A 25,410-nucleotide genomic window follows, 5' to 3' on the forward strand; every position below is an offset into this window, starting at 1 on the left:
CACAAATGGCACGTGCACCTTTCTAATAAGCGGTAAATAACCCTAAGTAAATGATTCATATTTATGGTCATAGTCAAGATGTGAACAATACTTAGGATTTTTATCTTTTATGGAATAACATTTGATTTCCATCATATTTTTTTAAATATCTTTTCTTCCTCTATCAAAATTTAAGATATAAATTAACTTGAGATATATTTTTGGTCATAGTCATGGATATATTAAAAGATAATTTTATTTTAAATCCTATAAAGGCACCAAAATTTTATTTTATTCTTTATTAGAATTTAAATAAAAATTATATTATATTATATTTATGACCATAGTCATGAATCTATTATAATTTAATCTTATTTTAATTCTCTTAAAGAATAAAATTTGCTTTTAAATTCTAATCTTTAAATAAATTCTTTTAAAGCATTCATCATTTAGGGTCGAATTGCATTATTTCTTAAATTATTTTAAGTCATCTTCAAAATTCCAAGTGATTTTTGAAATAAATTTTCAAAATACAACTTTCATTTCTAAAATTCAAAATCATTTTAAATTTCTATTTATAAATTCAGACTTTCGTTTTATTCTCAATTCCACTTAATTTTGAATCTTATTCCAAATTCCAATTTTCCAATTTTCAATTCTCATTTCTGAACTTCATATTTTAATTTCAAAATTCATTTTCAAGTCCAAATGTTAAAATTCAAATTCTTTATTTCTATTTTAAATTTTTGGATTCCATTTCAAATCCTGAGTTTTAATTCAACTCTAAATCAAAGTTTTAAAATTCACTTTGAGATTCCAAATCAAATTTTGAGATTTACTTTGAAATTCTAAATCAATTTTCAAATTTCATTCTGATTTCAAATTCCAAGTCTGAATTCAAATTCTATTCTCAATTTCAAAATCCAAAGTTTATTTTAAGAAAATTCTAAATTTTCAATTTCTAAATTCATTCTTTGAATTCCAAATCCAATTTTAATTTCAAATTCTAAATCTCTAAATTCACTTCCAAATTCAAAGTTAAATTTCAAAATCAAAATCAATTCAAAGTTCCAATTTGAATTTCCGATTCAATTCTCAAGCTCAATTCTGATTCCAAATACCGAGTCAATTTTCAAAATCAATTCAATATTCCAATTTCAAAGTTCAATTCAATTTTCAAATTCCATTCCGATTTCAAATTCCAAGTCCAATTTCAACTTCTAAATTCAATTTTGAACTCTAATTTCAAAACCAGATTTCAATCAGGCTTCAATTTCAAATCTTTCAATTTTAAATTCCATTTTCAAATTCCAAATTCAATCTTTTTCCAATTCAATTTTCAAGTTCAAATGTTCACTTTCAATTCCTAAATCCATTTTAAAGTTTGGATTCAAATTTCAATCTTTTCGAAGTTCAATTTTTAAATCACCTCTTCAAAGATATTTTCAAACTTGTTTCAAAATCACTTGGAAAATCCAATCTTCTGAAATATTTTCAAAAGCATGCATCATATTCTAAACCATCATTTTCAAAGTTCATTGCACAAGCATGATTAAATGTGCATTTAGGATTTCAAAAAAATAACTTAGACAAATTTAGATAAAACAAAAGGCATAGATTCGATCCTTGGTTAAATTACCTCTGGTAAAGGCACCAGGAACGGTTGAACCTCGTACCGACGAGCGAATCCTGTCTCTCCATTTTTCTCATAAAATTTTCAAAACAGAGGCGAGTTAATTTTTCAAAATATCTTTTTCAAAGAAAGGTCAAGTGAGACCTTGCAAAAGAGTTTCTTTCCTTCTTTCTTTTTCTTCTCTCTTCTTTCTTTTTTTCTCCTCAAAAAGGCAAAAAGAGAAAAGGGAAAGAGGAAAAGGAATTTTTTTTTACAACGATCACAGAAGTGGCGACCGTGATAGGACCCATCTTTGTTCGATTAAATTGATGCATTTGCCTTGTTTAAATTCTTCTAAGTCATTATTCATCGAGATGTCAGCTTCATTTCATGCAAACCTTAGGGGCCTAGACTCTGACCCAGCTGGCATGATGCATATAGGATTAAGTATGGTTTGGTAGGACCATATTGAGGAGATCTATTCATGCTCACTTAGACTTAAGTCTGAAATATAACTCTCCTCAATCTAGGGATTGAATGCAAACAATGTATGCAAGTCTGTGCTTTCTTATGATTTTCAAAACTCTATCTCTTTAGGACTTTGCATTAGAAACATCTGATTTCTTGCAAGTTGAGCATATTTTCAAAACATCCCCACCTATATTGTCCCAGTCTTCACGTTGTTGGGCTGTCTCACTGAACCATAGTTTGGGAAAGAGCCTCACAACTGGACCACTTATTTGGGTTAATACCCCCGCCACGTACCAAGAGCCATAGTCCAAAGTATATTGACAGGCACTCAAGGATGTTGGAAAACCATTACCTCAGAACCGGAGAATTATTCTTATGCCACATACTTCGAGCTTCGGCTTGAGTCTATCATCATATCTTGATTGAAATCGGATTATTTAAACCTTAGGGTTAGGATTAAGGTCCTACAAGCTCTTTCAAAGTATGCATATTAGAGTCAGCTTTTAGGGAGTACTGTTTGTGCAACTTTGATTCTGTGATGCTCACTTATTCTTTATACTTGTGTTTTCTAGACAAAATTTTTCTAAAAATCCTGGATATTTCTTTCAAAGTTTTCTCCCCATCTTTCAAAACCCTGGTGTATATTTTTCTTTCTTCATTCCCTTTAGATCAAATTTTCCAAAACCTTAAAAATCTTTTTTTAAAAATCCCTTGATCTTTCAAAAATTCCAGGTGTGTATCTCTTCTTCCTTCTAGATCTCAATTTCTTCAAATTCTATCTTTTATTTTTCATAAAGCCCTGCATTTTATCTAATCCTTTCATTTTCTCTTCCCCAATATTATTCAATGGCGTCCAATTCACTTGATACCATCTTTTCCAAGGATCATGTCTCCTATTAGATAAGGGAAGGATTCCCATATTGTTGGGCAATTCAAACTCTTCCCTTCTTCCCTAGGTGGTATTATTATTGGTTTGCCACCTTCTCACGTATGTTCCTGGACCACTTGGATGACTGTGGATTGGAGATGACATCGACAGTAGGCAAGCAGACCATCAATGAAAATCTGATTCAAGCTATGGCAGAATGATGGAATCCACATATCTGCATATTTTGGTTTTCATGGGGAGAGATGACTCTACTGGTGGATGAATTGAATGACATCATGGGATTACCAGAGCCAGCTGGTCAGCCAGATGATCCCGTCGAGCAACAGTTCTTGATCAACATCAAAGGAGTGGATGTTCGAGAGGCCTTAGCCAGAGCAACCAGGAGTAGATCTTGGTCACTCACTGAAATTGATGGAAGTCAGTTCCTCAATCTATTTGGACTCTATCACAAATATGGGGCATACGAGAAAGTTGATACCTTGTCCTGAGAAACCAAGGAAAGAATTCAGCATGCCATGGTCCTATGCACATTAGGATTAGCTTTCTTTCAAGATGGCCAAAACTTTGTTGATATCCGGGTGGTCCAACTCTTGCGAAGATGAGGAAGTAAGAAGACACGTTGTCTCTCAATTTTCATGGTCGCCTTAGCTTTCCTCCATCAAGGTTTGACTCGCTTTGCTCTCAGAGAGACCATCTTGGTAGAAGGATGCATCTATGCCCTACAGTCATGGTTCCTACGACATGTGCCATCAAAATCCAGTTCATTCAGATCCAACAGCAAGAAGCTGCAGTCCACTCTTCAGTATCGAGCCTTAATTGAAAGTCTGCATCAAGATGAGATCATTTGGGACTACTTCAACCGACAGTAATCAGTTCCTTGCTATACCTATGCGCATGGCAAGCGCTACCGATTACTTAGTCCGTTCTTCTGTGTCGATTATCAGCCATAAAGATGTCTCAGGCAGTTTTTGCAGCGGCAGGCTCATGTCAACACTCATTTTCCGATATGTATTATGCCAGAATTTGATCTACAGTCAGATCAATGGTCTAGAGCATACCATGCTGCCAAATACACTTGGGAGTCTTCATTCCTCTTTCCATATTTTTAGGACCCAATGTATCTTCTGAATATCAAGAGTGGTGGCAAACTATCTGCCCGCCCTCTCTTTGTCTCTGATCTGTCATCAATAAAATTTACTTTTTTGTTCTCCCAAAAGTTTCAGGCCAAATTTTAGTTTTCAGTTGTTTTACTCCTTAATAAACAAATGGTCACAATTTTTGTGATGACCTTATTTCTGGTAATGGGACACTTTTTTTTACTTCTCTATGTTTCTTCAAATACCTTTTATCATGGTTGACAACCTCGCCTAGGTAACAAGGCACATTTTTCAGTTATTATGGAAATAATAATAAATTGTCACAATTCTTGTGGCGACCAAATCTTTGAAAATGGGATAATCTTTCTGAATTGTCTACCAAGTCTCCAATTGTTTCTTTTCTCAAATTCATCCCCCTTTCCCAAATTTCTCCTAAAGACTTTTTCAATGTTCTAACCATTCATTTATTCTGCAGAAAACATTGGCATTTCATCATGGTTCAGACAAGGACAGGAAAGAAGGCAGTTTAGCAGCACAGTGACAGTGAGGTAGAAGAGATGAATTCTCCCAGATCATCTGAGGGACATGGTCAAGAAGTGGAGGATGATGTCGATCCGGTCATGTACAAGCTATTTCATAAAATGATGACAAAGATGATGTCCAAACAGACTGGGGAAGGTCCAAAGAAAGTATCTTCCAAGAGCAAGATCAAAAGAAGCCCCGTGAAAAAGCATGTCAGGATCAGTAGAAAGAAAATTCAGCATGACAGCGCTTCTGAGAACACAGAGTCAACAGAAGAAGATTTAGAAGAAGAACAATCTGTGTTCATCCAAAACCCTCTGTGACAGTCTAAGAAAATAGCAGAAGAGCCAGAGTCAGTGAACAAGCCCAAGTGTGGGATCCCAGTGAAAGATCTGATCCACCAACAATTGAAAGAAATGACCCGCATGGTCAAAGATTTGCAAGCTAGGGATATAGGCAAGAGAACCTATACTAGCGAGGATTTCTATGACAACCTCGAAGGAGATGATAATCGAGAATATCTTCCTCGCAAATTTATCAAGTTTGATGGAATGGGCAATCCTAAGGCTCATCTGACGATGTTCTTCGCATAATACAACCATTTCAAAAGAGACAACAAAGCCCTATTCATCTGTTTCCCGTGCAGTTTAGAGGGTACAATGGCAAAATGGTATGATGAGCACATCAACCCTATCAAACTACGAGAATTCGATAAAGTAGTCAATTTTTTTATCGAACGCTTCTTGTTCAACACTGAAGCATTGTCTACTCTCAAACATCTCTGCAATTTAAAGCAGAAAGAAAATGAAAAAGCTAGAGAATTCATCCATAGGTGGAGGATCACCTGTAATAAGATGAGGACCCCCATTTCAGAAGAACATGTGCTCCAGATAATTCTCAATAATTTCTCTCAGCCTCTGAGGAGTCTCATATCCACCTCTCCCTCGAAGTCTTTCATTGAATTAACTGAATGAGTCGAGTGGCTCGATATGGGAATGGAGAATGGTGTCTATAAGGGTATCACTCTTATCAGAAATAACCCTGATTCAAAGAAGAAAGCACATTTCACTTTCTCCGCTGATATCTCCAATGACAGCAGTGGTATCAACAACAAAGATGGTAAACAAAATCATGGTAAAAACTCAGGAATCCCTAAGTTTAAGGGGAATAACTTGTGAACACCCCGAAATTTTCAAAGTTTTGTAAAAATGTCCTTTTTGCCCCTGACCCCGTTCTCTGAGAAAGTCAAAGCAATTTCAAAGTTAAAATTCAATTATTCTTTAGATTTTCTGGATTGAATTCCATGTTGATATATCCAAACTTGATTCCGGATCCGGACCCAGTGTTCAAAATTCAAATCTGAGCTTCGTTATCCAAATTTTCGAAATAAAATTTCAAAATACCAAAAATAACCTTTTGAAAGGCTCAGAAAGTCCATCCGGTATCCGTTTGGATTCATCGTGTTATATTCCTCGATTCGAGGTTTAAAACTAGAATATTTTCTCAAAACATGGGTCAAAACCCTTTTTTTTTAAGAAATCAAACCCAAATTTCTCAAAAAACCCTTCTCTTTGTAAATATTTCTGAAAAATTATAAAATGACTTTTAAATCCCTCATTTTTCTTAATTTCATAACTTTATACACTAAAATGAAGAAAAAGAATAAAAAAAAACCAACAAGAAGAGAAAAATACGAAAAATTGATAGAGTAAGCCTTTTATAAAAAAAAATAAAAAAAATGTTTCTTATAAAAACCCCTTTTAGCAAAAATTTCTTAAAAGGGCACCTTTTTGAAAAATTCATAAAAAAAACCCGAGGGACCCCGTTACGAATTTCTTTTTAGGGTTTTGAGAGCTTTCGCAAGGGGTCGGATGGCTGGCGCCTCCCTCCATTCTCTCCTCCTTCTCCCTCTCACCCAAACCCCCAGAAGTTTCCCCTTCCTTCCTCAATCGCCCTCCAAATCCTCCATCGCCCACCGATGGATCTCCTTTCTCTCCCATCGTTGATTCCCAACTGCCTACCCTTCCCAAACCATCGTCCCCTCTCTTTAAGAAGGGCACGATGAGAAAACCTTGGATCCATCGCTCCTAACCCCAGCCCCTTCTTCTTTACTCTCGGTCGTCTTCATCCTTGACACCCACCATCTTTTCCCATTCTGCATATCGCTTCTCACCCCCAATATTCCTCCTTCCTCTTCCATTCCACATCATCAAGAACGACGCAGCAACCCGACTATTTCCCCTGATTCCTTTCGTGCATCGCGTTTCACCCTGCCTAGCATCTTCTCTTTCACGATCCGCTCTCATCATCTCTCTGGCGACTTCCCCTTTGAAGAGCAGAAACCGACGATCTCTCAGCAGGATCGCAGGATTTCGGCAGGCAAAGAGCTTCACGTGACCTAGATTGAACAAAGAAGAACTCTCTTTTGTCAAAGAATCCCTATATAATCAGGTAAGAGCTTCCTCTCTCTCTCTGACTCTGATCTTTTGTCATTTCTTTTGATTTTAGCACCATTACCGCACCATGAGTGTTATCGCGTTGCCTGTAGCAAACCCCGATACACCCTTGTGCTACAATAAACGGGGCCACGGTTCCCACATATTTCCTTCATCTTTCCCATATTTTACCTTTTTTTTTAGTATTTTTGTTTTTTTTTTATTTATAAGTCGATTTGTTCCTAATTCTTTGTCTGTCATTTCTTTGTTTACATCAAAATCTCAAATCCCGTCTTGATGAATCGACATGGGTTTTGATGTTTCTTCTACGCTCTGCTTTTTCCTTTAGCCCCAATTAGTTATATTCGTCTGGATTCTTATGTTGAAACTGTTATGTCTACTGCATTATGGCTCAAAGTGCCATCGCTACTGCAATTTGATTTCCTGTTATTTTTTTTAGTTTCTGTTGATCGTAATTACTTGAGATGTTTTGATTTCCTGATTGATGCATATCCCTCTTTGTTCCATCAATGTCACAAATGACAACATTCAGTATCATGCTCTGCTCCTGTAAGTATGTTTTCTTGTCTTGTATTCGTTATCTGCTATGCCATATGATCGAATGTTAGATCGATGGGAGTTTCATTTCTATTTTTTGTTCATATTTTCTTCTGTCGCCTTTGTTTTGTCATTACAATTTCTATCTTCCATCTTCTTTTGATTTTATTGTATAAGTATCATGTCTTGTTAGCATACCAGACTATATTGGATTACATCAGCATTGTCATGAGGTTTACTGCAAGAAACTTACTGTTATAAAGAAATTTATGGATCATATTGGGTACTCTGTATGCCAAAGCTTTCTCACATTACCTTACCTTTTTTTTCTACATATATTCTGATCATATTGGGTACTTTAGCATTCTGCATTTTTTGTATTGATAACCCACTTGCCTGCGAATGGGATGCTCAGGGAAGATGACCATGTGTCTCCCAGTTACCTTAACGGTTATTCCTGAGATTAATTTGCAGAAGTCATCAGGTAAGTCGATTTATTGTTTGCTTTATTGATTCGCCTTTCAACACCTAAAACCCTCTGAGATTATGAGGGATATCAAGTTTGATCCAGAACAAAGTCGGTTTTGTATAGATGATCATTGTATATGATTATCCATTTTCTCTTGCTGAATACGTTGGTTCAATAACGTCTGGAAATAATCTTCAGCCAAAATCCAAGGTGGTATCGACCAATATTTTGAAGAAGTTTTATTGATATTGCCATCACCTCATATTGTTGTGGCATCCATCCACCAACTGCATCCTCTTCCCCTGCAAAAGAGTGCTATGCAGTGCAAAGTTGTTAAAGGACATGTTTGTTGGTGCTTTTCTGTTCATGTCATCAACAGTTGTGGTGTTCAAGTTTTTGGTGGAGTGTAATAGTACCAATGCTGTTCATAGCCAGGTCACAATCGGAACACTTATTTTCCAGAATTGCGTTGTTGGTCTGTTATTTGCTTCGCTTCCAGTTTTAGGTGGCAATGGTGGCCTTATTCAAGGTATTGTATCCATAGAGAAACTGTTGCTTGTGATGTCCGTGTTCCTGACTGCTGCATCCATATTGTGTTGGTCATTTGTTCCCCGTTTCTTGAAGTTGATGAGCCAGTTGTCTTCCCAGACAAATGAGCTTTATCAGCTAGCTTATGTGGCTTTTTGCTTATTATTAGCTTGGTGCATTGATAAACTTGGCCTCAGTCTTGGGTTGGGGAAATTTGTTGCTGGTGTTATGATATCAACCACTGATTTTGCTCGGCATACACTAGGTCAGGTGGAACCCATTTGTAACCTATTTGCGGCACTTTTTCTTGTTAGCATTGGCATGCTTACACATGTCCAATTTCTATGGAGCTAGCCGATCAAATGTTGATCATATTTAGAGAGATGTGAAGCTGATAAGATTTCAATGTGATGTTTGTTGTCATTACCTTTTCAGTGCACTACATTATCCTGCAATATTCACATCAGCAACCTTTCACCCATAAGACTTGATTGCATTACACCAGCCGGTTCCTTGCTGATTCTGATTGCATCAGAGGGAAGTCGCATCTCATCCATTGCAACAACGGCTGACTCAGGTAAGTAGCCAGTAATGGCGGTCTCACATGCTATAACTTCATACACAGCACACACATTCTCTACACATGCATAACATTTGTCATAATCCCATTTTTTATATCATGATATTTCTGCAACAATAAATAAGATTGTTCTTGCCTACATAGCTTCATATTGTTGCATCTGTTACCCATCTGCTCCCTTCATTTGTTGGTTGAGGGACGATTAAAGCTATGTATCCCCTGTATTGGTTTTAGGGTGATAAACTGTCATTCAGGAGATCTGTTGGTCTACTCTTTTGCTTTGCATATTGGGTTTGTTAATAATTATCTGAACTCATTAACTCACTTGTTGGCTTTTATATGTATTTTGACAATTGATGAAACCCATTGATTCACTGGTTGGTATATTGACTGTCATTGAGATCTGTTGATCTACTTGCTAGGTTTAAGCATTTTGTTTATCGGTAAATAGGGAAATCCACTGATCTACCTGCTGGATTTAGATGTTGGATTCATTAGCAGCTGTCCAAACTATCAATCTGTTGGCTAGATTATCTTGTATTATTTAAGGACTACTTGCTTAGGCCATTTTATATCAGTTCATGACCATGAAAGCCAATACACTCACACTGAGTACAGTGGCAAATGAGGTTGCAAGGATAGTTTCCCTGCTCAACAGGGTGCTGATAGCAGTAATACAGGACGTTGGGTAGTCAAAAACATGTGATGCTAATCTCGATTATCCTGGAGATCATATTCCTATTTTAATCTAGGGAGAACTTTGCATAATAACTCGTAAGCTCAGGGATAACGACACTACCCAGCCCACTTCCAGTTTCATTAGGATATCCCATCTCTATTTTCCATCATTCTTGTTAACTTTCGCTTGCCTAAAATATTGCTGGCATGTTGTCTTCTAACTTCGATCAGAAGTTTTTCTCCTTGTTCTTTTGAGCCATTTTTCATCAGCACATTATACAGTGATGAACCAGCCCGAAACCTCAACTATTATATGAATTTAACATGTTGAAGATGATTGACCGTGTGAAGCCAAAGGGGAAGATCAATTGCTATGTAATCACTGTTAGTGTTCTTGCGTCATAAGGTATATGCTTTATATACAGTGGCAGCAATCAAGGGAAGGATGGTGCATTTGGAACATCAACGGGTTTTTAGGATTAATGGCCGAGCTGGACCATCGGTTTAATTTCTAAGAGAATCTGATGATCCATGTTCTCGTATTCTGCAAAATGATAAACTGAACCTTGGAGGTATGTGTTTCTTCTTCTTCCCTTTTTTTTTGCACAAATATTGCATCTTCACATTCACCATTCCACCTATATACATCTATATATATTCATATATATATATATATATATATATATACATATTTACATCTATATATATATGCATATATATATGTATATAGATATACATCCTTTTCATTATCCTACACTTTAGATCTTAAACATCTTGGCACGTGGGCACTTTACCATTGACATCTATATGATATATGCAATTTTTCTTCTCCTTTTCATAGTAACCAAGTGCTTTGCTGGGAATATGTGAAGAATGTCATTACTTGGGATTCGTGTTTTCAATTTTAAGTGTTGTAATAAGTTAGATCTTAATGAGAATTTATATTTTCTATTCTAGATTAGAATGAATGAGCATTGTAAATATCATAAATTGCTTATTTTCATACTTTTTGCCTTTATTTCTCAAAGTATCACAATGGAAAAACACGAATGGCACGTGCACCATTTCGTAAGAGGTAATTAATCCTAAGTTGATGATTTACATCAATGGCCATATTCAGGATGTAAACAAAACTTAGTATTTTTATCTTTTATAAAATAACACTAGATCCACACTGGATCCTTTTCAAAATTCATCATATTTTTTTAAATATTTTCCTCTTTTATTAGAGTTTAATTTAAAATTAATTCAATATATATACCAATGGCTATAGTCAGGATATATTGAGAGTTAATTTCATTTTAAACTCTATAAAAGCACCAAAAACGTATTTTATTCTTTACTTGAATTTAAACGAGGTTCTTACATAATACATTCAATGACTATAGTCAGGGATGTATTATATCTTCAATCTCGTTTTTAATCCATTTAAAGAATGAAATATGATTTTCAAATCCAATTTCAAAATTATTTAAATTCATTCATCATTTAGGATAGAATTGTATCATATTTTCAAAATTCTTTTTTTAAAAAAATTCCAAGTGATTCTTTTTCTTCATTTCTCAGACCAAATCTCATTTTTAGATTCAAATTCAAAATCCTATCTCATTTTCAGGATTTAAAATTCGATTTCAAAGTTCAAATTGACTTTGAAATTTCAAATTCGTGTTGTATTCAAACTTCAATTTTTAAATCAAAAATCCAAACTTCAAAGTTTAATTTAACTTTGAAGTCATCTTCTGCTTCAAAAATCAAGTTCATTTTTCTTATCTTCAAAATCAAATTAGGTTCAAAATTTGAGATTGATTATGAATCTCAACACTTGACTCTTCCTAAAATTTAAATTCAATCTGAGTTTTCAAAACCCCAGATCCATCTTCAAAAGTCCTATTTGGACTTTCAGAATCCAAATACATGGTCAGATCCCAAAATCCATTTTAGGATCCAGAATCCAATTTCACCTTGGATCTCAGACTTCAGATCTAAAATCCATTTTAGGATCCAAAATCCAATTCCACCTTGGATCTCAGACTTTAGATTCAACTCCATTTTAGGATCCAGAGTCCAAATTCCATCTTGGATCTTAGACTTCAGATCCAAAATCCATTTAGGATCCAAAATCCAATTTCAGCTTGGATCTAAGCCTTCAAATCCAAATTTTCATTTAGGATCCAGAATCCAACTTCACCTTGGATCTCATACTTCAAATCCAAATTTTATTCTAACTTTTGATCCAATTCCATCTCATTCGAGATTTTTCTTGACTCCCAAAAATTCCAAAAACCAATTTTATTTCTCAATTCTACTTAGATTTTCCAAATTTCATTCTGATTTTAAGCTTCAAAGCCATAATTCAATTCCATTTCATCTCTATTCTGATTCAAAATTCTAATTCAAAGTCCATTTATGACTTTGAAATTTCCTTTCCTTTTATCTCAACTTCAAAATCGTTCATTTCAAAGTCTAGATTTATTTTCCCAAGCCCTGATTATTCCAAAAACTCAGAACTTTAAATCTTAAAGTTCTAAGTTAGAAACCATTTTTTCACCCTATTATCAGATTCATCTTAGAAATACTTGGAGATTTCTAAATCATTTTTTCAAAAAGAGCATACATCTTTGTATTGCACAAGCATGATTCTTTGTGCATTTAGACTTAGGATAAATTCTTAGACGATGTTTTAGCAAAGCAAAAGGCATGAATTCGACTTTTGGTTCGATTACCCCTAGTAAAGGCACCAGGAACGGTTGAACCTCGCACCGACGAGCGAATCTCGTCTCCCGATTTTCCCGCAAATATTTCAAAATGGAGGCGAGTTATTTTCTAGATATTTTCAAAATTAAGGTCAAGTGAGACCCCGCAAAAGAGTTCTTCTTCTCTTCTTTTCTTTTCTTTTTCTCCTTTCTCTTTCTTTCTGTCTTTTATTTTCTCCCTTCAAAAAGGAGGAAATAGAGGTTGGAAAGGAAAAAAAGAAGGAAGAGAGAGAATATTACGAGAGGAAAAATTTTGCGATGATCACAGTTTTGGCGACCGAGATGGGACTCATCTTCGTTCGGTCGAATTTAATGCCGTTTTCTTCTTTGCTTTGATATTATCTAAGTCTTTATTCTATAAATGTCATCTTCATTTTCATGCAAACCTTAGGAGCCTAGACTTTGTCCTAAGCTGACATCATTGCATATAGGATCTAAGCATGGTTTGGTAGGACCATATTGAGGAGATTATTCCATGTTCACATTAGACTTAGGTTCGAAATACGACTCTCCTCAATTCTAGGGATTGAATGCAAAACAATGTATGCAAGTGTATGCTTCTCTTTATTTTAAATCTATCTCTTTAGGACTTGCATTAGAGCCATCTGATTTCTTGCATGCTGAGCATATTTTTGAAAACATCCCTACTTATATTGTCCCAGTCTTCACGTTGCTGGGTTGTCTCACTGAACCATAGTTCGGGAGAGAGACTCACAACTGGACCACTTGTTTTGGGTTCGCGCCCCCCTACCACGTACCTAAGGGTCATAGTCCGAGGTATATCGGTAGGTGCTCAAGGATGTTGGGAAGCCATTACCTTAGAACCAGAGGAATATTTCTATGCCACGTACTTCGAGCTTTGGCTTGGGTATATCGGTGTATCTTGATTGGAATCAGATGATCTGAACCCTAGAGTTAGGATTAAGGTCCTATCAGCCATTTCAAAATATTGCATTTAGAGTCAGCTTCAGAGAGTGTTGTTTGTGCATCCTTGTTTGTACATCTGTGATTGTATGATATTTTATATTCCTTATATTTCCTAAAAACCCTGGGTATATATTATTCAAAATTTCCTCTTTGTTTTTAAAACTCAAGTGTATTTTTCCTTTTCTTCTCCTAATTTCTTCAAATTCTTTTGATCCTGCCTGCAAATTCTTTAAATCTCAAATCTTTGCCATCTACTTTTGAAATTCTTTTTTTCTTTTGCAATAAAATATCTTTTGTCAGGATATGTCCTTTTTAAAATTAATCTTTGTTCACATTTTACTTATTCTTTTTCAGAAAAAAAATGTGGTTGTCGCAAATTTTGGTGACAACCCGATCCCTCGTAATGGGATATTTTCATTTTCAGATTATGATTTCCTCCTTTATTAAAATTTCTTCCTAGATTTTTTCTAAAAACCCCCATTTTTGCTCTATAGAGAGCATTGGTGTTATCAGTTGAGTCAGGCAAAGATCAAAGATTGCACTGCTCTAACATCCCAGTTACAAGTAGAAAGTAAGGAATGGATTCTCAAAAGTCTGTCAGAGAAGGAGTTCAGGACAGCAAAAGTGAGATTGATCCCGCGATATATCGATTATTCAAAAAGATGATGGTTGAGATATTATCTGAGCAAGCTGAAGCCAGTTGCGGAAAAGCTTCCACCAAAAGAGAAGCACCTGTCACCATCCCCATGAATAAACACAGCAATATATGTGCAGGAAACTCTAAAGCCAGTAGGGGCAGCAACCAAGGCAACCAGGGCAGCAACTTGGGAGAGAATAAAAGCCAGATTGGGACATGTTGCGAAAACAGTGATAGACTTCTTCAATACAGTCTTCAGCAAAAAGGCAAGAAGCAAGAAAGACCAAAGCACAAGGATTGGAGCAGAGATCGAGATTTCACTTCTTTAGATGAGCCGCTTGACAAAATCCTCGAATACATGTTGTCTAGCAGATTAGTCAAGCTCCCAAAGGCCGCTAACCCTTCCACAGTCATGGGAAAATATATAAACCAATTCTGCAGGTTCCATAGGGCAACGGGGCATGACACTGAGCATTGTTTTGTCTTTAAGAATATAGTTCAAGACGGCCTTGATAAGAATCTCTTTGTCAAAAACGAAGAAGAAAAGCATCCAGATCTCCTAACCATGCAAGCCCAGTGTAGCTCCCAGAAAGAGGTCAACACTTAATGGAAATCAAGCAAGTCAAAGAAAACAAAACGCGATGGTTGGGATTGTGATCGCGAGCTTACCCCTCTAGGTCAGCCAATCAAAGAAGTTCTACAATACCTGCTCATGAAAGGCATGATCAAACTCCCAAAGCAGGATGATCCCTCTGTCACCAAGGGGAAATGGAAAGATCATTTCTGCAAGTTTCATCGAGCGAGGGGGCATGACACGGAGCGTTGCTTCATCCTAAAAAATATTGTGCAAGACTACATTGACAAAGAGCTTCTGGTGCCAGAGGAAGGAGAGGAGCAGACTGCAGCTCCACCCGAACCATTTCCAGACCACTCAGAGAATTGAGAATGCCACAAGTTGTTCGCTTTCATCCTTTTTTTTTTCAAGTCGCTTTATAGGGGCAAGTTAACCCAGTCTTTTGTGACTTTTTGGTTAAAATACTTGTAAATATTCAGTTTTGTTATCAATTTTTGCTTATCAATGAAATGTCGATTTTTTTTTTATCTTTGATATTCAATATTTCCTTCTTTTTGCCATACCGAGGCATTAAATTCCTTTTCTTTTTCAAAATGCAGGACAATCCTGACATCATTCATGAGAGAAATGATATTACCTATGAGGGTCTTTCAAAAATTATGAAATTTTTTCATATTTTAGTCCAACCTTTTTCAAAGATCAACCTTCGTGTTGATTATCTTTTCCAAAAAAATAGGTTTTCAACCATTATATTCAAGGATCAACCCTTGTGATTGATCATGTTTTCTGAAAATTAGTTTTTCAAATCATCACATTCAAGGATCAACCCTGATGTTGATCAGGTTTTCTAAAAAAATGGTTTTTCGAACCATTGCATTCAAAGATCAACCCTTGTGTGGATCATGTTTTCTAAAAAATTGTTTTTTCAAACCATTGCATTCAAAAATCAACCCTTGTGTTGATCATATTTTCTAAAAAATTGGTTTTTCAAACCATTGCATTCAAAGATCAACCCTCGTGTTGATCATATTTTCTAAAAAAATTGATTCCAAACCATGGCATTCAAAGATCAACTCTCGTGTTGATCATATTTTCTAAAAACTGATTTTGAATCATTACATTCAAAGATCAACCCTTGTGTTAATCATATTTTCTAAAAAAAATGATTTCGAACCATAGCATTCAAAGATCAACCCTCGTGTTGATCATATTTTCTAAAAAATTAGTTTGAATCATTGCATTCAAAGATCAACCCTCGTGTTGATCATATTTTCTAAAAAATTGAGTTTGAATCATTACATTCAAAGATCAACCCTTGTGTTGATCATATTTTCTAAAAAAATTGATTTTGAACCATAGCATTCAAAGATCAACTCTCGTGTTGATCATATTTTCTAAAAATTGAGTTTGAATCATTGCATTCAAAGATCAACCCTCGTGTTGATCATATTTTCTAAAAATTGGTTTTCAAATCATTGCTTCAAAAAAAAATTAACCCTCATGATGATCTCTCGTGAATGATCCCCTTTTAAAGATCAACTCTCACCCTTAATCCTCTTTCCAAAAAATGATTTTTCTCATATTCTTTAAAGATCCCACCTGCAGGCAAGATCAAACTCTTTTCTTAAAACTTTTATCATTTTTTTTTCACTTGTCAAATCCTCTTTCAGTCTTATCAGTTTTTTTTTTAATCTTTATCAAATTTTGTTAAATTTTATTTATTCATTCTTATTTCAAAAATTTCCCTTTCAGGTTAAGGGGTAAACCTGATGCCTCTTTCCCATGAGGTATTTTCTTTTTTCTTCCTTTGCATCCCCTTCAGGTTAAGGGATAAACCTGAAACCTTATCCTACGAGGTCCTTCTCGCTTCGGGATAAGGGATAATCCTGAATGTCTTTCTTCCTCTTTTAAAGCTTCATTTATCTCTGCCAAATCTTTTTCTTTATCTAATTTTATCAGTTTTATTTTTTTTTTAAGTTTTGACGATTCTTTCAATTCTTTATCAAGCCTTTTATTAATTTCCCTTCCCATTCAGGATAAGGGATAATCCTGAAACCACTCATAGGAGCAACAATGCTACCAGTGAGGATTCTGTTACAAAGATAATTCCCATAAAATTTTCTTGATTCTTCTCTTTTGTCAATTATTCCATCAATTTCTGTCTCTTCTTGTCAGTTCTTTTCAAATTTTATTTCCTCCCCAGTCAAGATAAGGGGCCAATCAGATCACATTCAAATAAATGCAGTCCTCAAGCTGGTCATTCTCAATCCTAGATCCGGTCCTCGCACTGGCAAATTTTCAAAACTCAATTAAAACTTTCTGTCAAAAACCCGAGTTTCGACTCGGGCTTCTCCTTTTGGATCCAATGCTCGCGTTGGAACCAATCATTTCTTTAGAAATTCGAGTTTTCAAAACTCGGGTTTCTCTTTTATCTTTTATTTTCTGAAGATCCGAGTTCCAGATCGGGTTTTTCCTCTATTATTTTCGTTTGAAGTTCCGAGTTTTGACTCAGACTTCCTTTTGAATCCAATACTCGTGTTGGAACCAATCATTTCTGTAGAAATTTGAGTTTTCAAAACTTGGGTTTCTCTTTTATCTTTTATCTTTTATTTTCTAAAGATCCAAGTTCCAGCTCAGGTTTTTTTTTCCTCTATTATTTTTGTTTGAAGTTCCGAGTTCCGACTAGGACTTCCTTTTGGATCCAATGCTCACATTGGAACCAATCGTTGCGTCGAAATTTTGAATTTTTCAAATCAAAAATTTCTTTTATCTTATATTGAAGATTCGAGTTCCGGCTCGGGTTTTTCCCTCTATTATTTTCGTTTGAAGATTCGAGTTCCGACTCAGACTTTCTTTTGAATCCAATGCTCATGTTGGAACCAATCGTTGTGTCGAAATTTCGAATTTTTCAAATCAAAAATTTCTTTTATCTTATATTGAAGATCCGAGTTCCGGCTCGGGTTTTTCCCTCTATTATTTTCGTTTGAAGATCCGAGTTCTGACTCGGACTTCCTTTTGGATCCAATGCTCATGTTGGAACCAATCGTTGCATCGAAATTTTGAATTTTTCAAATCAAAAATTTCTTTTATTTTATATTGAAGATCTGAGTTTCGGCTTGGGTTTTTCCCTCTATTATTTTCGTTTGAAGATCCGAGTTTCGACTCGGACTTCCTTTTGGATCCAATGCTCATGTTGAAACCAATCGTTGCGTCGAAATTTTGAATTTTTCAAACTCAAAACTTTTCTTTTATCCTTTGTTTTAAAAGACTCGAGTTCCCACCCGGGCTTTCCCTTTTCTTTCATTTAAAGTTCCGAGTTCCGACTAAGACTTCCTTTTGGATCCAATGTTCACGTTGGGACCAATTGATTGCGTCGAGAATTCGAGTTTTTCAACTCAAAATTTCTCTCTTATCTTTTATCTTGAACACCCGGGTTCCGACTCGGGTTCTCTCCTTTTATTTCATCTTCCTTTTTAGATACACGAGTCCAAACTTGGACTCTCTTCTTTTTCAAAAACCCCAACTGCCAGGCAGGACCTTCTTCCAAAATCCAGCCTTCCGGTTAATCCATTTCAAAATTCAAAATTCAGGTTTATTCTCTTTGAAAATCCTTCTATTACCCTTCAGGTTAAGGGATAAACCTGATGCCTCTTGATAACGAGGTATTTCTTTCCTTCTTTCCCCATTCAGGATAAGGGGATAAGTCCTGAAAGCCGACCACATGCAATTAAACTATGATGGTCCATTAATTTTCACCAAGGATCCTTGATTCCTCAATACTTTTTGAAAATCAAGCTCTCTTCAAAATCCGGTCCTCGCACCGGTAACCTTCTAAATTCAGTGTTCTGATCAAATTCTTCCCTTCTACAAATCAAGTTCTGACTTGAACTTCCAAATTTGATGCATTTCAAAACGTTTCAGCTTTTTGCTGGTCAAGTATTTCAAACGTTTCAGCTTTCGATGGTCAGGCATTTCAAAAAGATCCAACACTCATTGGTCATGTATTTCCAAACTTTTCAGCTTTTGTTGGCCATGTATTTCAAAACATCTCAGCTTTTGCTGGCCAGGTATTTCAAACATTCCAGCTTTTGCTGGTCATGTATTTCAAACGTTCCAGTTTTTTGTTGGTCAGGTATTTCGAACGTTCCAGCTTTTTGCTGGTCATGTATTTCAAACGTTCCAGCTTTTGCTGGTCAGGTATTTCAAAATGTTCCAGCTTTCGCTGGTCATGTATTTCAAACGTTCCAGCTTCTGCTGGTCATGTATTTCAAAGGTTCCAGCTTTTGTTGGTCATGTATTTCCAAAATCAGAGATTCAGCTCAAGGTCTCATCAAAATCTATATTGAGAGATTATTTCACAACAGAATTCTGGAACATTATGCCAATTTGCTAAAAACATTTGTTGATTTCAAATATTCTTACTACACAAAAGAAATTCCTCAGATTACCTCTAGTATCCTTTCCAAAAAGGTAAAACTTTTTGCGAAAAAGAGGTAAAATTCAAATATTTTCCTGTTGGTCAACTAAAAGGATGTAAGAGATGTCCTCGATATGATCAGTGAAAGAAATCTTCAATGATGTTGAAAAGGCAGAAGCAAATTGATATTGATCATGGCTATGGCATATGTTTTAAGACGACTTTCTGGCAATCAGGCAGTGGAAATATCTTGAGCTATAAAAAGAATCCACTCAATCCTTGTCTTCACATTCATTTAAAGTTGCAATCAAATATCTGCAAAAGGGATCTCTCAATTGTCGTCAAGTTGAAGACGAATATGCGAGCTAGACCCCTGGGGCCAAAGAAGATTTGAATCATCTCCGAGATGAAGGAGTTTGTGAAGGATCCTTCCAGGGAAAGTTCAGATCACCGTCGAGATGAAGGCGAGTGCGATGAACCTACCGACAAACCCTAAAAGATATTTGATTTCTGCTATCATCTAAAGACCTTTTGAGCCAATATCATCAATAGAATCTCTGAGATAAAAGAAGGATCGGAACATCTCCAAGATGAAGGAGTTTCTGACGTACCCTTCCCTGAAAAAGAGAGAAAAGATCAGGACATTCAAATGAAGTATGATGTAAAAACCTGAGAAAGTTCAATGACTCAAAAAGAGTGAAAAAAGATCATCATGGGAAAACACCCAGATATCAAACTGCCAAAGTTGTCAGAAGTCATCTTTTCTCATGCAAAATTCTTTTATCAATGTCTTCTCACTACTTGTTATTATGAAATTAAGAATATTTCTTCTCTTCTCATATCAGGGAAATGGATAGCTTCCTTGAAGAAAATCATCAGCGCTAAAAATTTTGAATTTGACTCTTAGAACTGAGGAGTTAACCTCATTGAAGGAAATACTCTAGGTAAAAGCGGGAATATCTTTGCACATACGTGCATATTTCCAAGCGTTTGAATCAACTATAATTTTATCTTATTGGCAAAATTTTCTAGCTATTTCAAGAATGAAATAAAAATTCGATATCCATTTTGATGAAACCTAGTGTTGTTTATATCTTCCAGGAAAAGTTGCCTCATTCAGTTGAAGTATCTCTTCCTGTCCCATCACGGTTTTCCCATTGAAGAATTCTGTATGGTCTACCCACTCAGGTTAAGGGTTAAACCTGAATTTTCTGTGAAAGGTCATTAATTTCAAAAGCTATTTTAGTCTCAGTAATGAGACGCCCAATTTCTTCCCCTTTTCAAAGCTTTAGGGAACCCTATTTTTCCTCTTTTTGCAAAAACCCCTTTCGGATTTGTTCGTCCAAACTCCGAAGGTCCCATCATGGTTTCTTCATTTAAGAAATCCGTATGGTGGATTTTTCCACTCAGGTTAAGGGTCAAACCTGAACCTTCTGCGAGAGGTCATTAATTTCAAAAGTTATTTCAGTCTTAGCAATGAGACGCCCAATTTCATCCTCTTTTCAAAGCTGTAAAGAACCCTATTTTCCTCCTTTCGCAAAAAACCCTTTTGGATTTGTTCGTCCAAACTCCGAAGGTCCCATCATGGTTTCTCCATTTGAAAAATTTGTATGGTGGATTTTCCCACTCAGGTTAAGGGTCAAACCTGAACCTTCTACGAGAGGTCATTTGATTTCAAAAGCTATTTCAGTCTCAACAATGAGACACCCCATTTCTTCCCCTTTTCAAAGCTTTAGGGAACCCTATTTTCCTCCTTTCGCAAAACCCCTTTCGGATTTTGTTCGTCCAAAATCCAAAGGTCTCATCATGGTTTCTCCATTTGAGAAATCCGTATGGTAGATTTCCTATTCAGGTTAAGGGTTAACCCTGAACCTTGCTTCGCGAGGTACCTCCCTTTCTTAGGTTTGGGTTAAACCTGAATCTCGTTTCGACGAGATTTCTCGTTTTTACGAGATGTTTCCTTTCAATCCCATCATGGTTCTTCCCATCAAGGAATCCATGCTTCATATATCCATCCAGAATAGGACCTTACTTGAGCTTCATTTCACAAGGCATTTCCCAAAAATGTCCCATTAAGGTCCTCATGTATTCCTTTCCTCATTCAATTCATTTTGATATATTTTCGTCCCATCCAGGTTAAGGGCTAAACCTGAATCATTCCAAGAAAAGCGTATATTGTCTCACCCATGAGACTTGATCAAAATTCTTATTCCACTATTTCAGGATATTCACACAAAGTCCCATCACGATTTCATCATTTCTATTTATTTGATCACATCATCTTCGAGGATTTCGTCTCCCCAAAACCATTCAAGATAAGGTTTTAAGCCTGAGAAGTCATATTTTCAAATTAATTCTTCCACACCCAGTTCAGATCTGCTTACTGGGGCATTTTCAAAATTTGAAGTGTTGTCTTTGCCACTAAGCTCGGCTTTCAATCGGCTTAGTAGCAAAGAGGGGCATCTGTGAACACCCCCAAATTTTCAAAGTTTTGTAAAAATGTCCTTTTTGCCCATGACCCCGTTCTCTGAGAAAGTCAAAGCAATTTCAAAGTTAAAATTCAATTATTCTTCAGATTTTCTGGATTGAATTCCATGTTGTTATATCCAAACTTGATTCCGGATCCGGACCCAGTGTTCAAAATTCAAATCTGAGCTTCGTTATCCAAATTTTCGAAATAAAATTTCAAAATACCAAAAATAACCTTTTGAAAGGCTCAGACAGTCCATCCGGTATCCGTTTGGATCCATCGTGTTATATTCCTCGATTCGAGGTTTAAAACTAGAATATTTTCTCAAAACTTGGGTCAAAACCCTTTTTTTTTTAAGAAATCAAACCCAAATTTCTCAAAAAACCCTTCTCTTTGTAAATATTTCTGAAAAATTATAAAATGACTTTCGAATCCCTCATTTTTCTTAATTTCATAACTTTATACACTAAAATGAAGAAAAAGAATAAAAAAAAAAGAAAAAAAAAAAGAGAAAATGCGAAAAATTGATAGAGTAAGCCTTTTATAAAAAAAAAATCATTTCTTATAAAAACCCCTTTTAGCAAAATTTTCATAAAAGAGCACCTTTTTTGAAAAATTCATAAAAAACCCGAGGGACCCCGTTACGAATTACTTTTTAGGGTTTTAAGAGCTTTCGCAAGGGGTCGGCTGGCTGGCGCCTCCCTCCATTCTCTCCTCCTCCCTCTCGCCCAACCCCCCAGAAGTTTCCCCTTCCTTCCTCAATCGCCCTCCAAACCCTCCATCACCCACCGATGGATCTCCTTTCTCTCCCATCGTTGATTCCCAACTGCCTACCCTTCCCGAACCATCGTCCCCTCTCTTTAAGAAGGGCACGATGAGAAAACCCTGGATCCATCACTCCCCACCCCCGCACCTTCTTCTTTACTCTCGGTCGTCTTCATCCTCGGCACCCACCATCTTTTCCCATTCTGCATATTGCTTCTCACCCCCAATATTCCTCCTTCCTCTTCCATTCCACCTCATCAAGAATGACGCAGCGACCCGACTATTTCCGCTGATTCCTTCTGTGCATCGTGTTTCACCCTACCTAGCATCTTCTCTTTCACGATCCGCTCTCATCATCTCTCTGGCGACTTCCCCTTTGAAGAGCAGAAACCGACGATCTCTCAGCAGGATCGCAGGATTTCGGCAGGCAAAGAGCTTCACGTGACCTAGATTGAACAAAGAAGAACTCTCTTTTGTCAAAGAATCCCTGTATAATCAGGTAAGAGCTTCCTCTCTCTCTGACTCTGATCTTTTGTCATTTCTTTTGATTTTAGCACCATTACCGCACCATGAGTGTTATCGCGTTGCCTGTAGCAAACCCTGATACACTTTTCTTGGAAGGATCCGTCACAAACTCCTTCATCTCGGAGATGATTCAAATTTTCTTTGGCCCCAGGGGTTTAGCTTGCATATTCGTCTTCATCTTGACGACAATTGAGAGATCCCTTTTGCAGATATTTGATTGCAGCTCAAATGACTGAGGAGATATGGATTGGGTAGGTTCTTTTACTGCCCAGGATATTTCCACTGTCTTATTGCCAAAAGAATGATTTTTAAGAATGTGCCATAGCTATGATCAATATCAATTCACTAATGGCTTTTCAACATCATTGAATTTTCTTTTACTGGTCATATCGAAGATTTTTCTTTGTCCTTTTGGTTGACCAACAGAAGAAGCTTGAATTTTCTTCTTTCTTCGCAAAAGTCTTGTCCTTTTGAAAATAATATTGAAGGTAGTTCGAGGTAATTCTTTGTGCGATGAAAGCTTTGAGATCAACAATGGTTTTTTATAGCAAATTGGCAAGATATTCTTGAAATCCTTGATGAAAGTAATTGCTTGATATCGAATCGACATATCCAAGACAAAATTCTCCTATCTTTTTCTTAAGAAGAGAGACTCAGGCTTAGCCCTTACCTGAATGGGAAGTTAGAACTACTCCTCTCTTTCCTAAAGAGGAGGTGTTTGCAAAATGGAACTTTCGAAGAAAAATTAAGTTTTCGTCAAAAGTCTCTATCTCTAGGCTTCTTTTATGAAAAAGCGACCGAAAATAAGGTTGAAAAAGTATCATAGAGGAACGAGTCCATCACACTCTCCCTAGAAGAGGGTCCTCTGTGAAGGGGTTGGCCAAAAATGAGAAAATCGGGGGCCACAAAAGGAAACGGGCTTCCGACGAAGCTCTCTCTAGAAAAGGATTTCTTTGTGTAAAAATTAGGTTGTTTTGCAAACAGTTTGCGAAGAAACGAGTCCCTTCAAACTCTCCCTAAAAAAGGGTTCTTGCGAACGAAAGATGGTTGCATGCAAAAGGAATGAGCTCCCTCGAACTCTCCCTGAAGATGGTCCTTCGCAAGAGAAAAAGATTGATTTTTGACAAAATGGTAACCCGAAGGTTGAAATTGAGATTTTAGAGCTTGAATGTTGATGAGCGGTTAGCACAAAGACTGAACCTGGAGGGCTAACTGATCAGTCAGCCAGACACTAGCATGAGTGCTAGATGTACCAGTACGAGCACTGGATTTTGAAAATGCACCAGTACGAGCACTGGGTTTCGAAAATGCACCAGTACGAGCATTGGGTTTTTGAAAATGCACACCAGTACGAGCATTGGGTTTAAAAAATGCACCAGTACGAGCACTGGGTTTTAAAAAATGCACACCAGTGCGAGCACTGAATTTTGAAAATATACCAGTATAAACACTGGGTTTTGAAAAACACACTAGTACGAACACTGGATTTTAAAAATGTACCAGTGTGAGCACTGGTTTTTCAATAATACACCAGTACGAGCACTGTGTTTTCAAAAAATGCACCAGTACGAGCACTGGATTTTGAAAAATGCACCAGTACGAGCACTGATTTTTCAAAAATGTGCTAGTACGAGCACTGGATTTTAAAAAATGCACCAGTACGAGCACTGGTTTTTAAAAAAAATGCACCAGTACGAGCACTGGGTTTTCCAATGGAGAGTTGAAAAGGAGTCTGACATTCTAAGATACTTGAGAATTGAGCGAGAATGATTTTCGGTGTTTCAGGATTATCCCTTATCCTGAATGGGAAGTTCAGGTTTATCACTTAACCTGAAAGGAAAATAAAGGAAGAACTTTGGTCCAATAAGAGCATTGGGTCGAAAGGGGGAAATTCGAGTCGGAACTCGAAATCGCAGAAATGGAAGATAAAGGGGAAAACCTGAGTCAGAAACTGGATCTTCAAACGAAAATATCAAAGGAAAAATCTGAGTCAGAACCCGGATCTTCAAACGAAAATATAAAAGGAAAAACCCAAGTCGAAACTCGAATCTTAAAAATAAAGATAAAATAAAAAACCCGAGTTTGAAAACTCGAATCTTCAAAGCAATGATTGGTTCCAACGCGAGTGTTGGATCCAACAGGAAGTCCAAGTCGGAACCGAAACTTCAAATGAAAGATAAAAAAGGGAAAAACCTGAGTCAGAACCCGGATCTTTAAAAACTAAAAAAAAAATGGAAAACCCGAGTTTGAAAACTCGAACCTTCAAAGCAACGATTGAATTCAACACGAGGGTTGAATCCAAAAGGAAGTCTGAGTCGAAACCCGGAACTTCAAACGAAAAAAGGAAAAACCCGAGTCAGAACTCGGATCTTTTAAAAATAAATAAAAAAATGGAAAACCCGAGTTTGAAAACTCGAATCTTCAAAGCAACGATTGGATCCAACACAAGCATTGAATCCAAAAGGAAGTCTGAGTCGGAACCCGGAACTTCAAACGAAAAAAGGAAAAACCCGAGTCAGAACCC

At 36.4% G+C, this 25,410-nt stretch overlaps 1 pseudogene; it reads left to right on the top strand.

Annotated features, from left to right (window-relative positions):
- The first annotated feature begins 7,983 nt into the window (after positions 1-7,983).
- LOC149822299 (K(+) efflux antiporter 5 pseudogene) lies at positions 7,984-8,914 on the top strand (annotated as a pseudogene).
- The last annotated feature ends 16,496 nt before the right edge of the window (positions 8,915-25,410 follow it).

The sequence above is a fragment of the Nuphar pumila genome, chromosome 11 (assembly GCF_984573655.1).
Source record: "Nuphar pumila chromosome 11, dmNupPumi1.hap1.1, whole genome shotgun sequence".
Taxonomy (NCBI): domain Eukaryota; kingdom Viridiplantae; phylum Streptophyta; class Magnoliopsida; order Nymphaeales; family Nymphaeaceae; genus Nuphar; species Nuphar pumila.